The sequence below is a fragment of the Sabethes cyaneus genome, chromosome 3 (genome assembly GCF_943734655.1).
Source record: "Sabethes cyaneus chromosome 3, idSabCyanKW18_F2, whole genome shotgun sequence".
Lineage (NCBI taxonomy): Eukaryota > Metazoa > Arthropoda > Insecta > Diptera > Culicidae > Sabethes > Sabethes cyaneus.
The window spans coordinates 152,690,975-152,707,877 of NC_071355.1; positions in this window are offsets into that span (position 1 = coordinate 152,690,975).

Sequence of the window (16,903 nt, forward strand, 5' to 3'; positions counted from 1 at the left end):
GAAACAAAAACCAATAGTGATTTTATGCAACTCCAGCTCAGCGAGCAGCTATGGACCTATCGTTTTTTCAGTCATCATCATGTTTTCATGCTTCAACGCTTGCACGGCACATATAATTGATCGATCGAATGCAACATAATGACTCCCGGTATCCGGCCGCCGTCTGAGTTAACTAGGATTTTACGCCGCGTGACTGTTCGATATGTGTTTAAGTTGCATAATGGGTAGATGACCTTGTGTTGTCTTGTTACAGGTAGCGAAAAAAGTGCTCGAGTTTGATAAAATAGTCGAGACTTCGTGTTCTGGTTAGCATTTGCCGCAGCAGCAGATAAAAACCAGCTAAATTCTCGAATTCGCAGCCTTCGGTTTGGCTATTATTACTTAAATTAAACTTTCAAACGCGCAGCAGTTTTGCCATGCTTGGGTAAAGATCAATCTCCATGTAACTTTACGATAAGTTTACAAAGTATAATAAAATTTTAAATCACGTTTTAGTATAATCAAAAGTCTAACCGACATTTGTGCTTCATTAGGAGCTCGATTAGTGTTAACTGTTTGTTAGTTTTGCTGAAAAATGTTATAATTAATTTCGTTGTGTATTGTTGTCTAATGTAATAATAATGTAATAATTCTGCCTAAACGTGCAATCATACTGTGTATCATTTGTTTCACAGGTACCTATTGTTTTTAATTCCATTTCAAGAAAATGAATGCTTTTTGGAATTAAATCAGGAGTGACATTGCACATCTCGTTTCGAGTGATTTTCGTTCGAGACGCCCATTTGTTTAACGTGGTCGAAACGAACCAAAATCACTCGAAACGAGATGCGCAATGTCACCCCAGTTTATAATACATTTGAGATTTGATCTAAATTATTCAAGGACGCGACTTGCGTTCTAGACATTTCACCATTCGTCTTAAATCTTTGTTTTCCGTCATTTATCTCTAATTGTTGTTGTCTTTTTTATTATGTTTACTCTGTCGCCTCTTGTTGTCATCTTCACGTTTTTGTTGTCTTTTTAATGTTTGATAATTTTTTCGTTTTTTTGTCGTTTTTTGTCTCTTTTGTTGTCTGGAAATTAAATAATAAGAAAACTTATTCAATTTAATTCTACTATGTATATCTTTTGTTGTAATTTTTTATCGTCTTTGGTGGCATTTTTGGTTGCTATTGAGGTGTTTTTCATCGTCATTTGTAGTCTTTTTTGGCACTTCTTGTTGCTGTTTTTTATTTTCTTTTCATCGCCTTTTTGCATGTATTTATAGTTTTTTCGTCATTTTTTGTTGTCTATTTTGACTTATTGTTTCTTTGGCACATTGGCGGCGTCTTTTCGTCAAACTTTTTCGTCTTTTGTCTTTTAATATTTTTTTGCTTACTTGTCATCACTTCTTTGTCATCTTTCTATCGATTTACACAGTCTGTTCGTCGCCCCTTGTCGTATATTTGTTATCTCTTTGTTGTCATTTTTTCGTATTCATCGTATTTTTGTATGGTCACACTCCATGGACTCGTCTGTTAATGGGTTTCTTGCCATCTTTTTGTCGTATTTTGCCGCGTATATTTGTCGTTTTCCGACCTCTGTTTTTGGTATTTTATTTCGGTTTGTCGGCAAATTTTTACCGTTCTCAGTGTTGCAATATATCGACAGCGTTCACTGATATTGAAATATTGCCTATGTAATTGGCAGCATTTTGTGCTTTCTTTCAGAATGCGTAATCTTTCTAATCTTTCTTCTTAAGATACAAACTCCATGGAAATATTTCGCTCAAAGGCGTTAGCATGAAATTTTACACTCTTTTTCACTCTATGTATTTCAACTACATTCGTAAGAATGTACGTCAGTTGCAGAAGTGAAACGATTTTTCCGTAAACAAAATTTCACTTTTTTAAATTTAGTGAGAATTTGTATTTTTTGTTAAATATTCTACCTTTGACGATCATTGCCAATAATGGAAGTAGAGATAACCGAGAAATAGAAAGTCAAGGTACGAAAAATAACCAACAATCAAAAGAAATTTACTAAAACTGCCACTGAACTGAACTGAACTAATTACAGAGACTACAGATTACAAAGGCGCCGAGACACTAAAAAACCGCTAAATTTTTAACGAAAGCGGGTACTTACCTTTATTTATGATGGTACTCTCCGTTTTGTTTAAAAAATTTAGCGGATTTTGAGTGTCTTTGCGCCTCTGTAATCTATAGTCTCTGTAGAATCAATTACCCGCCATGGTGGTAAGATGTTCAGCAAAATTTCTATGCTGGCCGGCTGCAGATATTTGTAAACATTATTCATTGTCGACAATTTCATACCCCATTTTCCCATGAAACACTGTAATTTAAATCTCTTGGAAGAATTTTTTCAAATTTCGATACATACAAAAAAACATTCAACAAAAAATAGTGGCAGTTGGTCCTGTAACTGTCAACCACTTCTATTGTCATGAAATCGCGTAATTACTTGCGGTCAGCATCGCTATCAAAAGATGTTTTGCGTTGCTTTAAATGCGGGGAATTTGGTCATAAAAGCATAAAAGCAAGGAGTTATGGAAATTTTAAAACAGTTGCTTCAAAGTAAAGATAATTCTCCGCGGTCCATAACTTTCAATGGCACAGAAGAACAAACGAGTCAAGTAATAGCGAATAAATTTAACAGTTATTTTGTTGATAGTGTTCAGCTGATCAATCAAAGTATTGATTTGGTCAGTGAACCTCACGAAATAATACAGCCGATTTCTAATACAAGATTTGATGGATTTCGCCCTATTACTTTTGCAGAGTTGAAGGATATTTGTTTTTCTTTAGAGAAATCGGCTGGTATCGACAATGTTAACGCAAAAGTAATACAAGATTGCTTTCATGTCATCGGACGCGACTTGCTGGATCTTGTTAATGAATCGTTGCAAACTGGGCACGTGCCTAAAGTTTGGAAAGAATCACTTGTGATTCCTATTCCCAAAGTTAATGGAACGGATAAAGCCGAAGAGTACCGTCCTATTAACATATTGCACACATTAGAGAAAATTCTAGAACTTGTTGTCAAAGACCAGCTAATGAATTATTTAAACTGTAATCATTTGTTAATTCCAGAGCAATCAGGTTATCGAGAGGGACACTCTTGTGAAACTGCTTTGAATCTGGTACTAGCAAAATGGAAAGAGAAAATCGAAGCTAAAGAAACTATTCTTGCTGTATTTTTGGATCTAAAACGCGCGTTTGAAACAATCTCTAGACCCTTATTGTTACAAACCTTGAAGCGATTTGGTATTGTAGGGTTGGCATATAAATGGTTTGAAAGCTATTTATGTGACAGAACTCAGAAAACTCGCTTTGATAATTTGAATTCTGATTCCATTGCCAACACACTTGGTGTACCGCAAGGACGTGTATTGGGGCCCCTTTTGTTCATAATTTATATCAATGACATGAAACGAGTTTTACGGTTCTGCGACATAAATTTGTTTGCTGATGACACGGTTCTATTTATTGCGGCTAAAGACCCTAGTGAAACTGCAACACATTTAAACCAAGATTTACATTATCTTTCGAATTGGTTGAAATTTAAACAGCTTAAGCTCAACATTAGCAAAACAAAATATATGATTATTTCAGCCAACTCCAAACCAGACGTAAACGTTGAAATTGATGGTGAGACTATTGATCGCGTAAATGAACTAAAGTATCTTGGAGTAATCATTGATGACAAGTTGAACTTTAAGTCTCACATTGATAATGTCATCAAAAAAATGGCGAAAAAGTACGGTGTGTTGTGCCGTTTAAAAAATGAATTGACGATTAGTAGTAAAATTCTTTTATATAAGTCAATCATTTCACCACATATAGATTTTTGCTCATCCATCCTGTTCCTTGCAAACGAAACACAAATATTGAAGTTGCAGCGCTTACAAAATAAAGTTATGCGATTAATTTTAAGATGTAATAGGTACATTTCCTCATATATTATGCTGGACGCATTGCAATGGCTTTCTGTGAAGCAAAGAGTTTATTTTTTGACAATGGTGTTTCTATATAAAATTCTTAATGGAATGCTGCCTCGATACTTGTGTGATCGAATTGAAAGGGGAAGTGATTTACATGCGTACAACACTAGAAACGCGGAAGATGCAAGAACACCACACTTTTTGTTTGGAAGATCACAGAACTCTCTGTTGTACAAAGGAATTAACTTTTTTAATTCGATGCCGCGACAAATAAAACGTGCAGCAACAATGGCAGAATTCAAAAGGCTATGCACTTTACACATAAAAGCTATTTTATAGACGCAATTTGATTTATTTTTTGTATTGATTCAAGAAGATTGTATATTTTTTTTAATTTTTGTAAATTTTTTGGATATATCAAGTTATCATGTTCACTGATGATGATGGATTTAAAATTGTTATTATTATTAATTTAAAAAAGTATAGCGAAGACTACACATGTTTGAGCCACGCGCGCGAGAACAGACATAGATAATCTTGAAATTGAATGATCAGGTTAAAGTCCTGAACAAAGGGTTCGGAGCAGCAGCTGGACAGGCTTGGGTTTGCTTGTGGACTTTGGAACTCGTATACCATCGCTCACGGCGGTACCGAGTACCAAAAGACTGCAGGATCTCCTTCGTAGTTCTAGATCGTTATCTAGAACCAATTCTGACTTGCTGGGGCTCAAAATATTAGGTTCGATTCCTAATCAAGTCCAGATAATTTTCGGGTTGGAAACGTTTTGGACTAGCCTTGGACATTTTTTGAAATTTTGATATTCACTTGAAAGTTTGATATGTCTGTATTAGAAGCCAGTTCGCTATTTGTTTTTATCATCTGGCTACATTGTTATATCATAAATATCTTAATTAGATAAATCGTCCCGCTCAAACCGTTGTAGGGGTATGAGGTGGGACCATCATCATCATCATCATCATCATCAATAATATAATGGTGAAACATGTATTAAATTTTGCATAATCAAATTCGAATATGGAAGCTGTAGTTCAACTAAAATTTTTAACATATTTTAGGAGCAGCGTCGCAATAATGCATTGAATCGCCAACCGTGCATCTTAAAACAAAAAAATTGCTCCGTCTCGTTTGTATATATTTTCAACGTATGGAAGCAGTGCGACAAATCCAATCGCAATATTTTCAGAAAGTCGCGAGAGGATGATGGTGAAAGTTGAAGCGAAAAAAACGAAAATGAAACTGACAGGCTGTGAGAAATCTGAAAGTTTTATAGAATGAACTGTCGTTTTGGGCAGTGTTGCAGAAAATTGAGATTATTTTACCATCATTTTCAGCTAAAAACAAGGATGAAAATAATTTTTTCAACACTATTCTTATCGTCTGCTATTTTCCGTCTGTTCGTCGTCGTTTTCCGTCTTTTCTTCAATTTTTATCATCTTTTCATTATCTATTTTACCGTCCTTTTCGCTGTTTTACGTCGTACTGTTTGTTGGCAAAAATTGTTGCCTTTTTACTGCCTTTTTGGCATTCTTTCGCCTCCTTTCCCTCATATATTTGTTATATTTTCGTTGCTTTGCATGTTTTAGCGTCTTTTTAATGCATTCAAAAACGAAAAAAAGTTTTTTTGTCCTATTTTTGTCATTTCGACAGCTCTTCGTCGTCTTTAAACATCTTTTCAACGCTTTTTTGTTGTATTTTCTGAAGGCCTAAATATTCAACAATGTTGCCATTGTAAATTATTTTTAAAGTTTTTATCACCCCACCCTTGGAAATTAGCTAGAAAAATCGGAGGCAAAAAATAATTTGTATGGTATACGTGAATTTTTTTATAAAATTAATTGCCGGTGGGCTCTGCAGCCTAAAAAACTCGAAAAATACGAGTGTACGAGTAGACTTAACGCTTCTAACACGAAACAAAAATGGAAATACAAACAATGGAATTTCCGAAAATCGGCTGGAAATTTTTTCTATCATTTCTCTCTTCCTTTTTGTAGGATTTTGCATGGAAAATAATAACGTGAATGTGAAAAGAAAGAATTGATTTGATTTTCACGTTTAAACTTTAAGTTTAAAACGCATATATTTTTTGCTCGATTAAAACAATCTCTATGTTTTTTTTTCGACCACCCCCCCCCCCCTTCAGTGGCCCAACACCAGAAGGATAAAAACTTTATAAAATACTTGTAGTGGCCTAATTGCGTAAAAACAGTAAAGGTAATTAATGAAAACAGAATTGCCGACAATGGCAAACGAAATTACAATAAACGTAAACATTGCTCCAAAATTTTAATTAATTTCTTTCATTCAGGTTTTGATTGGTTTGAAAAGCAGGCAGTTTTAAAGCTAAATTTTGAGATCTAAAATATCAGTCAAGAACAAGAAAAATTAACTGATAGGTTAGTCAAGCAATCATTCAGCACTGCAATTTATGAATGAATTGTTTTGAAGGGTAGAAAACTGAGAAAGACAAATACTGTCAGCAGTTCAGTAGTCATGTACATAAGCTAACAGATAAAATAATACTACCAGGGGTAAAACTGTATGCGCTGAATGGGTTTTATATTCACCTTCATGCAGGGCTGTCATTTTTTTGAGCACTAGATAGGATCCAACAGAACGAACGGGAGCAGACGTGAAGGGGAAAGAGCGGAAAATAAGATAAGTGAGGGTCGCTGAAGCAACGCCTAAGAAATTGTGTACTACTGGAAGCGGAGAGTTGTGTACTACTTACTTACTAACTTAAACAGGAGAAGGCCTAATAGTTTGCAATGTTCACAGTTCACAGATATTTTCCTTGAAAATGGAGGTGGTCCCATTAATCGAGGGAATGTCCGATCAGTTCCAAATTTTGGATTTTTACTTCCTGACCGAAAACAAACAATCTGGCAAAATTTGGTTCAAATCCGTGAAGGGCGATTACACGTTTGTATATTCTCTCGGTCACTTTACGTGGAATGACCCTTTTGAATATCTTTTTTACTATTATCGCTAACGAGTGAGCGATAAGCCTATAATTTTTAATTATGTTGCCAATTACCCATTGGGTATTTTCTCTTGAAAATTTGAGTAGAAGCAGTTTATAGTGTATTGTTTACACCGTATTTTTATCGTGATCAGTTTATCGAAAATTTGAAAAAATGGCGTCACACGAAAAGCAACGTCGCGAATTTATTTTGTGCAAGCACCTTGAAAATCCGATTGTATAACATTTCGCTGAAGACCATATCGCGGAGTACCGTTTCGCGGACCTCAACTACCTCAACTCTCTCATCGGGACATCGGAAAATAACTCGGAATCGTGCAGTCAATGGTGAGTCGTGTGATTAAACGTTACTACGAAACTCTGAGCATCGGATGGAAGGAAAAATGCTGTCAGAATGGATGTACTGTTAGTGATCAGGATCACAAAAGTGGCGTGGAGGCGTTTAGGCGAAATCTCAATGTTTGGGCCAGGGATGTGGCCAAAAAGATGAATCTATCCAAGTTTTTCGTTCAGAGAGCCAAGGACCGGGAGGGACTGCATACGTACAAAGTGTAGAAGGCTCCAACTCGGGACGAACGGCAAAATAAGGTGGAAAAGTCACGGGCCCGGAAATTGTACACCGAGACGCTGACGAAGCTTTATTTTCTCATCATGGATGATGAGACTTACGTCAAGGCGAACCTCTGGCAGCTTGCGGGGCTACTGAACTTTATCGCCCAGCACAGATTTGATGTTCCGGAGGAAGTAAGGATGCAGAAACTTTCAAAGTTTGCCCTGAAATACATGATTTGGCAAGCGATCTGCTCATGTGGCAAAAAGAGTGCGCCGTTCGTGACTACCGGGACTGTAAACGGGCAGATCTACCTCAAGGAGTGTCTACAGAACCGTCCGCTTCCTTTGATGAAGTAACACGAGATCCCTACGATCTTCTGGCCGGATCTAGCTTCGCGCCACTATTCATAGGATGTCCTGCAGTGATACGAAGACAACGGGGTTACTTTCGTATCCAACGACATGAACCCCCCTAACGCACCGGAACTGTGTGAGACTGCGACTGGCTTATTAACAAAGTCCCCGTCAGGAGCCACTTTACTGACCATTGATTTTGCACATAGTGGTTTATCTATGTTCTTTACGCTATTTTGCGTATACGATGTATTGCGTATTTATACTTCCGCTATTCTCATAACAGTTCCATCTCCACAGAAGCTGGGACTGTTATGCGAATAGCAGAAATATGCACGCGGTATACATCGTATACGTAACATAGCAAGCGCTACGTGAATACCCCTAATCTAAATTTGTAGTCTGTGTAAGCTCGCCAGTTAACTTTCACTTTGTCGATACATCTCGCCTATTGTGCTCCTCTTCGCCTTGCTTTAAGCCGCCTTTATGAGAAAACAGTCCACAGCCACGAATTCAATGATATTGGTCAACTCGTTAATCAAAAGTATTTAAAAAATAGTTTGATGCGATATAGGGTTTTTTCTAATTCCCGTCGTAATAAGTAAAGCCATTCTAATTTTCATCATTTGTTGGATAGATTTAATGAATACTCCAAAAGTTCTTGTGCTGATTTGACTAAAACACACATACCTTCACATCTGTGAACTTTGAAATCACAGAAAAGCGACTATGAAAGCATATTATTGAAATTAAGCAACTGACTTTATTTCTAAAGTTCGTCGTACCGTTTTAAAATCCGTCCATCAAAATTTTTCATCGTCGGAACTAAAAATCACAACAATGTTTACGAAGCTAACACGCATGTATTTGTGTAGGACGGCATAACAAATGTTATTCTACAAAATTTCTGCAGGTCAGGAAAGTTTTCCTGGCTGTAGAATAACGACAATGCCTTGCGTGAGTTATTTTCATTTATGAATGACGGAAATTAAAACGATTAGTCGACATTGTCTTCTTCGTCGCATGAAAAAACGTAGGAAATTTGGCAGGTAGGACTTGTTTAATGATAAAAAGCATTTAAATAGATTTCAGCTCACTTTGATTGATCACGTATGACAGACAACTAACTAAAATATTAGGGAATAACTAGTTTTGCATTGTGTGTCATAAAAATGCTGATATTTTTAATAATTTGTGTTGGATAGGACGGGAATAGGCAATCACAACGATGTAGCAACATACCCTACATCGATTTCAACAGGGCGTTCGACAAAGCTCCATACGCATTGGCAGTACAAAAAATAAGGTGTATGGTCGTACCAAATTGGGCGATACAGTGCATCCAATCAAACCTTACCGAACGATTCGCTTTTGTCAGTATTAATGTTTTTTGTAAACATCGTTAGCTTTACAATAATATTTTCAAACTTATTTTTCGTACACTGCGGTACGAATCTACTGAATATATATTTAGATGTAACCACAAACTATAGTTTGTGATGTAACTGTATTACTTAATCAACGATGTTACTGGATCGATATTTTGTTATATTGCCTGTGTGATATTTTTTGAAATTACATTTCTAATCAAAATAAGTTACTAATTTTCATATTACCTACCTGAAAAACTCCACGTCAGTCAAACCGCGTAGAAAGCTGCTATTATAGATGTGGTTGCTCGTGTATACTGCCACCTCATGATGCCGATTGCAATTCACTGCAATGCTTTACAGTCATATGTAGTTCCACAAGCATCCGCAAGCTTCTGATATGAATTTTAGATAAATATTTTTCATTCAAAAAACACGAACGACTTTCTAGTTCGTTTTGTGGTACGATTCAGGTCTAACAAATCAGTGGTCATATGTTCGAATATCGGTTAGGAGTACTATTAGTGTCGGCAAGATCCTAATACTAGTCCAGCAATTGTCCTGTACACTTACAGTTTGTTGAAAAATCAGTTGAATTACCGATCAACTCAACGTATGACATAGGCATGTGAAGGTTGTGTGAAGTTAAACAGTGTTAGTCAGGTTGTGACAGCTGTCTAGATTTGTTCAAAAATTAAATGGCTTAGGTGGCAGACAGTTGACTATAGAATAGTTATTAAACATTAATTACAAATGTTCATATATGAATTCAAAATGGTATGTACCGATTATTAAAATTCGAAATTTTATGAGAAATGAAGTTTGGGCGTGCAATTTGTGTGTTTTCACTTTTGCTAGTTAGCATGCGCAATTTACCCAGACTGTGATCTTAATTGAAACGCTTTCCGATTCATTTTGCACTCTCCCGAAGGTGACGACCTCGTAGTGAGTGCCAATATTGGACCCGGCGACTGCATTGTAAACTACTTTTCAAACCGCACGGTTGACGGTTTGCTTCACTGCCAAAGTACCATGCCGAGACACACCTTGTCCCTGAAGTAGATTGCTTTCCGTTCGATGGATTGTGTAATCTGTTTTCGATAATGACCCTCCGGTTCAGGAACACACGTCGGAAGGGGAGGCTCGGTGGAAGTGAAATTTGCTTGTTTCCTTGCGCGATTGTGGTCCTAGCGTATGGACTATCGCGCGGTCAGATTAAAGTCAGACGCCTTCGAAAACGAATTGTCGACGCGGTCAAGGTTCAATCCACTACAGTTGGTGTTGCTAAAGGAGCACGTAAAAGGAACGAGCCCGCTCAAGAGCGCTGGTGATTAAGAGGGGAAAAATGTGATTATTAATAAGATGCTTTTTACAACGCTCCTTTGAACTGCAAATTCTGCGTGACATGCGCACAGCAATTAAATGGTCGTTTTATTTTTTCGAAATTAATTGCATTATTATGACTTATTATTTTACTTGTTTTCGCATTTGTAACCAAGCACGAACTAGCAGAGCTTGTTTCATGGTGTTGGAAGCTGTGAGTTTTGCCTGATGGTTCCCAGTCGGTTAAGCAGTGTAATTCGGCGGGATTGTTTGTCCTCCTTCGAATTTCTGAAAGTAACTTCATCATCATTTGTTTCGGAATCCTGGAATTAGAACAAATAATTTTTTTTTGTGGTCAATATAAAAAAAATATTCATAGCAGCAAGATTAAAAAACTAGATTTAATCTTGCTGCTATGAATATTTTTTTTAAATAAAATATGTATGTGTCAGACTTGTTATCGCAATATAAACACGCACTGGTGATTCTAATATATTGTTCCGAAACAATGAATAACAATCATAATTGCACCATACTAAGTCAAACTATTTAAACTAACGTGCTTCATTCAGCTGATCGGATCGTGTGCATAGCTTTACCGTGACACTTAATACCAATGTCAATGACAGGACGGCACAACCGACACATCAGGCAGCGGCTAGTCAGTCGCGGTCACCGCTTGCCCGAGGGTAAAATAAAGATGTGCCGTAGATAAAGCGTTCGGACCGGAGCAACAACAGTAACAAATTTGTGAAGCATAAAAGCTGCGAGCATTACGGTCGCTTCACTGTCATTAACCGAAAAAATCGATTTGTTCAGCTTATATCGAATTTAATTAACTCGATAAAATCGGAAATTATACTGGCCTTTATTGATAATTAACCATGTTACTCTTCATCGTTTAGTAGTAGGTTTACACATTATAATATTATGTCATAAGTTTTTGCAGCGAAAACTGGTGTTGTAATATTTACAATATTTAGTTAATTATAGCACTCTTTGCAATTTATCTCTTTTGATTGTGTTTATATATGTCTCAATGCACCGATAACCTGGGTTTGGATTTAAGATTACTTTGCACCGGTTTTGGACTAAAATACAATTAGACCGATGCAAATTTCTCAGTTAGTACCTAATTAATTTAAAGTTCCTAATGTGTGTCAAGTGTGTGTCTGATATCCCATGTTTGGGAGAGGCGTACAAGAGCGACTAATCTGGAGCGTACAACTAAGCATTGTAGCTCCAGTAAGGCGATAACTCTGAACGAGATTTCCAGCAAAAGAAATACAACGGAATTGTTACTGGACTCCGACAATGAAAAAGAACAACGATTCTTAAAGATTTGGCAATTGGAACATCAGGACACTTCTTGAAACGGCATGCGTGGGTCTCTTGGTCTGAGTAAAACCGAAGATGAAGTAGTAGGTTGCAACCAATCAATTCCAGTACAGGTATGCCTCGATAGTACGTACACCTTTTCTTCGTTTAGCGTACGTATTATCGAAACATACGTACTATCGAATCACAATTTTGGGCTTTGAAGCATTGTTGTATTGTGCTTAAGGGGACATGAACGACTAAAAATTTTGAAAAAGTCATTATTTTTTTATTTCAGAATTCGATTCTGCAATCTTTTCCGCTTATTTTGATTCCAAATTTGTAATGATCCGGCCACGGGAAGTGGTCGAAAAACGATCATACACAAAAGCATTCCAGTGCGGCGTGGAACAACTTCGGCGGAATAAACCGCCGCTCCTGGAAAACCACGATTTTCAAACTTTATGTACCTTTTTCTAAGAAACTACCGGATGTATTGGAACAAACTTTTTTTTGTTTTGTTGGTAGTAGCTTGGCAAAGACTTTTATAACTTTTGAGGTTTGTAAAAGAAACACAGCCAGAGAAAAAAGAAAAAGAAGACAAAATTTTATTTTTTCAGTCATCTTTTCTTCTTCTTTTTCGTTTTTCTCAAGCTGTGTTTTAAAAGGTATGCGCAAGTGACATCTCGTAGCAAGCAAGGTTCACACCCGATTTTCAAAACGTCCAAACTAACCAAAGAGAGACAGCTGAACATCTAACAGTTATCAGCTGGGAGAGTGGGTGCAAAGTATTCAGAAAAAATTGGTAATCAGATTATTGAAAAAATTGGAGACAACCTGAACGAGCAGGGGAAACACATCTATGATACGAGGAGTACCGCAGTACTATCAAGTAGTAAGCACTTGAGTGGTTAAAATCAGCGTTCCAACGAGTGTCAGATGAAAAGCCTGAAAGCAAGGAGCGACATCAAAAGATAGAGTTAACGAAAAGAGACTTCACCGCTGCAAAAAATGACAGCCAGGCCGTCAATTTTCGACGAGATGAAGAAAGCAGCGAGCAGCGAGAGAATTGAAGAACGACAAAGCAGCTGAAAAGATCAACACTCCTGCTAAACAAGTCGAGAGCGAATGACTGTATTGTGGATTTCATGCCCTGGTATGTCTTATATGCCAATAACAACCATCGGCTCGGATAGAGCAAATACGGACGTATAATACTCTTCAACTCTCCATACAAAATTATCCTCCCACAGACTAAGATTGTTTTATGTATCCTTTGTTGTTGGAGAATACCAATGCGATTTTTGAGAGGAATACTCGACAACAGACTAAATGCTAGCTTAGTGACAGAACTCGACAAACTTCGAGTGTTCGGTATGCAGGCCCACCATCTGTTTATAGACTTTAAGGAAGCATACGGTTCAGTAAAGCAAAATGAGTTTAATGATCAAGATCAAAGATGGAAAACAACCGCTTATAGCGATAAAGAACATAGGGCCAATTAGATTCAGATTCATTGACATCAGTACTTGTAAACGGCCATCGACTCATTGACTTTGCTGCCTCCATAAATATGGCCATACGAAGTGCCTTCTTCCGGCACACGCTCCTTGGTACACCTTGGCTATTGGTACACCTAGAGATACTTCTTGGATATCATCGATGTTAGAACCTATCGTGGCACAAAAATCGATTCTGACCGCTACCTTTAGATGGCTAAAATGCCCCAAAGACTTGCCGTTATTTCCGGTAAGGGAGAGCTAAACGAAGCCCCTTTCGAGGACTGCTGGGATAGCGTGAAAGAAGCCATCAACGGCTCAGCCGAAGGTGCCATTCGGTTCGTTGAGAGGAGTCGACGTAATGACTGGTTCGTCGAGGAATGCCAGAGGATGTTAGATGAGAAGAATGAAGCGCGGGCGTCAAAACGTGGAACGATATAACGTGTGCATTAAGAAAATGGACTTTTTCGGATGGCGATAAAAAAAACTAAGACAGCTAATTGAGTGTGATAAATTTCCCGTGGAAGGTTATTATAATAGCATACTTAATATTTTTTTGAAACGATGGTTCTACAATTGATGAAGGGACGGTAGGGGAAAGAAATGAAAATTTTTGGTGAAGGAGGGGAAGAGCGGAAAGGGAAGGATGGGGGGGGGGGGGAATTTATCAGACTCAATTAGCTGTCTTAGTTTTTTTTATCACCATCCGAAAAAAATCCATTTTTAATGCATATGTTAGGCAGAAACGAAAACAGCAAGCCGGCTTTTTCCGGGATAAGAAACATCACCTGGAAGAAACAAGGGGCGAGGACCTGGAACAGTTGTTTCGCGCTCAGCAAACGTGTAAATTCTACAATAAACTGAACGTATTCCGCAAAGGTTTTGTGCCGCGAGCCGAAACATGTCGAGATAAAGATGGAGGAATCTTGTTCGATGAACGTGAGGTTTTCGAAAGGTGGAAGCACTACAATGAGCTCCTGAATGGCGCAGAGATGGAATACCAAGATAGCCGGGAGAATGACTACATCAGTACGGCAGATGATGGTGATGTGCCGACCCGCACAATAGGTGAAGTGTTCGAAGTCATCAAGCAGCTCAAGAATACCAACGCAGTTAGCAAAGATGTCAGTCGCAGCGGAGCTTATCCAAATGAGCCCGAATAGGTTGGCTGCCTGTCAGCACTGGGTGATAGTCAGGATCTGGGAAACAGAGCAATTACCGAGGACTGGAAGGGCGACCATTTGGATTGTGAGAATTATCGAATGATCACCATTCTCAACGCCGCCTATAAAGTGCTTTCTCAGATCATCTATAGCTGTCTATCGCCGCTGGCAAGTAGATTCGTTGAAAATTGGAAGGTGGAAGCTGGTTTTGTGGACGGGCGATCGACAACGGGCCAAATCTCTGTGCTGCAACAGATCCTCGTCGCGAATACCAAGTCCCTACACACACCCTATTTCGCCGAAAAACATCGATAAAATCAAACAAACACACTACCTATTCATAGATTTCAAGGCCGCCTACGATACTATCGACCGTGAAGAGTTATGGAAAATTATGGACGAAAACGGCTTTCCCGGAAAGCTGACAAGACTGATTGACAAGACCGAAGACCACGATGGGTGGTGTTCTGTGCTGTGTGAGGACTTTGTATCTGTAACTGTATCTGTATCTTATTTTATTTTATTTTATTGATTAACTTATTGATAGGCTTCGCCCGTTATCATCATTGAAACTAATTAATTATCACATAAAATTTACATAAAACAATCTAAAACTACACTTAATTTGCTGTCATTTGAACATTAACAATATCTCGATAATTATTAAATATGGACATCATTCTGTATACTGGTTCGTTTCTAGCATAGTTTTGGACTCTATTTGTCAATTGTAAAGGCCTAACCCGCCTCAACGAAGAACGTCCATCGTACACGGTTATCTGACTCAACAGATATGGCGAGTTATACCTGCCGCTGAGTAGATCCTTTAAGAAAAGAGCATCTGTGGTACGTCGTCTGCTCTCTAAGCTTTCCGTACCAATCAACACGCAAAACGACTTGTAATCTCCAGACCATCCTAAATTCCGAAGGGCATAGCGTATAATTTTTTTCTGAATTCGTTCGATTCGTTTCTTATGCACTTCATAGCATGGTTGCCAAATTATGCTCGTGTATTCAATACCACGGCGTACTAAGGAATTGTATAGAGTAATGTATCTGTTAACAGTAGGAACCGAGCGCGATCGAGCTCGCATAGTGTGCTATTTTTTGTTTTACTTGTCTCGGACTCGCGGGCCTTCAGGCAGCTCAAGAACAACAAGGCAGGTGGTAAAGATGGCATCGCAGCGGAGTTTATCACGATGGGCCCGGATAGGTTGGCTACATGTCTGAAGACCGGTTGATCGTCAGAAACTGGGAAACAGAACAGCAGACGTATTCTTATCGGAAGTCGACCGCTGTCCGTTGGAGCTAATAGTCATCCTCGTCGGTGCAGCATTATTAGCTGGTGTTGCATGGAATAATTAATTCTTCTAAAGGAAGTCGTGCTTGCTACGGACTCCCCGTTCTTGTACGTCGTATACTTAGGACCATCTTATGAGAACGGTGTGTGGAGGAGAAGGAGGAACCACAAGCTGAGGCAGCTCTTCGGCGAACCCAGTATTTAGAAAGCTACTGAAGCTGGAGGGGTACAATGTTGTGAGAATGAATGAATAAAAATGGTTTTCGCTCAACCCAGTTGTCGTATGTTCAAAGCACAGCTGGGAGAAGTTGTTAGAGTCAATAGGATCGTAGCATTAGCTTTGCAATTGTCCTGTACTCTAACAACTGGCTGCAAACAAAAACTCTGTACAAACTCAGTCTTTAGAACAAAAAACAGAAGCTCAAGGCTCGAAACCGAAATCTAGCACCTAGGCTTTGCTTTGCTTTGTACCAATCTCGTAAGGGCTACATGCTGAAAACTGATATGTGGAAGCAGTTCTTCGATGAACACCTCAGGCGAAATTACAGAAAGAAGCGGAACGGAAGATAACCTAGGAATGCTCATGGAAGATGGTCTCTGCACCTGAACTTCAAGAAGTCAAAGGAGAAATCGGGTTGGTCAAAGGAGAAATCGGGTTGGAGAAGACCAACAAAGCCGCCAGTAAAGACCAGCTAGCAGAGCTTTACAAACATAGCCGAGAAACGCTGGAGATAGCTCTATACTGGGTCAGTGATGTTAAAAACTCGAAATCTCAAAACTCATCAGAAATCAAAATCAACTGTGAATCATGTCAACTTGATCCTATGCAGAAAAAATTCACGCGTGAGTTTTTCTGTTTTCATGGTAAGAAGCACAAAACTCACACATATTTCTTCCCGCTTGATCATATTCTGCTTTGCTTCAACTGCTACCCGGAGCTATACACCTATACATACAAATTCGTTGTTGAACAGCATAGGCATTCTCTCGTGCGATACGTAACTGTGACTGAGCGTAAGAGAATGAATCTCTAAATAAATCGTAAAGTTAAACTGAAACACACATTTAAACTACATGTTTA